Consider the following 1553-nt stretch of genomic DNA (forward strand, 5'->3'; position numbering starts at 1 on the left):
GTTTTCTCTTCTTCTCTTGGAAAATCTCCCCGAAGACATGTCCCTTCTCATTTACTCTCCTTCCTGGTCCAGCCTCATTTCTGTCCTCACACAACTCAGTCAGTTCCTGCCAGGTCCAGCCTCATGAGGGCCAAAGGCCTGCTCATTGCCAGACCCAGGCACTTTCTGTTCTCATTTTACTTGCTGTCTTTTTTAGGAGTGTCAAGTATGTTTCTACATTCAATTCTTCTTCTTTTTTAAGTTTATTTTGTTTTTGTTTTTGTTTTCATTTTTAGAGAGATATTTTTTCTATAGGGTTCATGTGCTCGCCAGAGAGACAGAAAACAAAAAAATCTCCCCCTGGGGGGATGGTCATGCGGCAATCCCTTCTCCTCCATTCTCCTCTTGGGATTTTGGGCACACATGTACATGTGCCTGGCGTGTTTTAAGCCACTGGGTCCGGGACTCAAACCGCGGTCAACTACATGGGAGTCCACCAGTGTAACCATTATGCCATCCGCTGGTCCCTATTTATTTTTTCTTTGTGAAAGCAAGACAGGAAGAGTGAGAGAGAGTGAGAGGGAGAGAGAGAGACACTCCCACTTCATGCCCTGATCCACCCGCCTCTCCCGTCTCAGCCAGGACCACGAGCACATGTGCACGCGCCCTGCATGTACAGGAGCCCTCGAGACGTGAACCCAGGACCTTCTCACGTGGCGGAGCGCTGCGTTACCTCTGCCACTGCTGCCGAAGTGTTCCATTCCTTCTTGAAACACTCACAGTTTGGTTTCTGGGTCCCCAGTGCTGCCATCTTGCATGCGTCCGGGGGCACCGTCCACAAAGTCTATGTGAAGGCCCCTGCTCCGCCTGACCACGTGCCATACGCGGTGCCTCCTTTGCCTGGTTTTGCTCCTACATTTCTGGACCTTCCCATGAACCTTCCGAAGGCGCCCTCATGTACCACACTGCCTGCCCCAGGAATAGGACATTGGCAGTCTTCCAGGGGGCCCACCTCACCATCCGCAGCTCGAAGGCCAGCCCCTCAGAGCCACCTTTCCTGATCTGACGAGCCACCCACTCACCGCCACCTATCGACCCCACAGTCTTCTCAGTGTTCCGTGGTTCCTCTGACCTTCTCAGAACCTTCCGCCCTCCATCCATGTGACCGGGACACCTGCTCCTGCACGGCTGCGTTTCCGCCTCCGCTGTCCCTGCCCACTCGGGGTCAGACAAGACTAGGGGCTGCCCGAGTCCCCAAGAACCTCTCCTGGTTAAGCAGCTGCTCTGCCTGAGTCTTTCACAAACCAGCTCTCCGAGCCTCCTGCTGCTTCCTCCCCTGGCTCTCCCTTCCCTGACCGCACCCTGAGGGACTGCGGAAGGGTCGAGCCCAAGGCCCGGCTCTCCAGACCACATGGAACGGTGAAGGCCGGCCTGAGAGGAAGCGGATGCCGAGGGCCGGGCGCTGTGGGGCAGAGGACAGAGACATTGGAGGTCAGGGCTGCGGTGAGCCCGGGACTCTGCCCTGGGGAGGGAGCGCTGCAGGCTGGGGGGCCGGGGAGAGACAGGAGGGGGGG

This window comes from Tupaia chinensis, unplaced genomic scaffold, assembly GCF_000334495.1.
Source record: "Tupaia chinensis unplaced genomic scaffold, TupChi_1.0 Scaffold000129_1, whole genome shotgun sequence".
Lineage (NCBI taxonomy): Eukaryota > Metazoa > Chordata > Mammalia > Scandentia > Tupaiidae > Tupaia > Tupaia belangeri.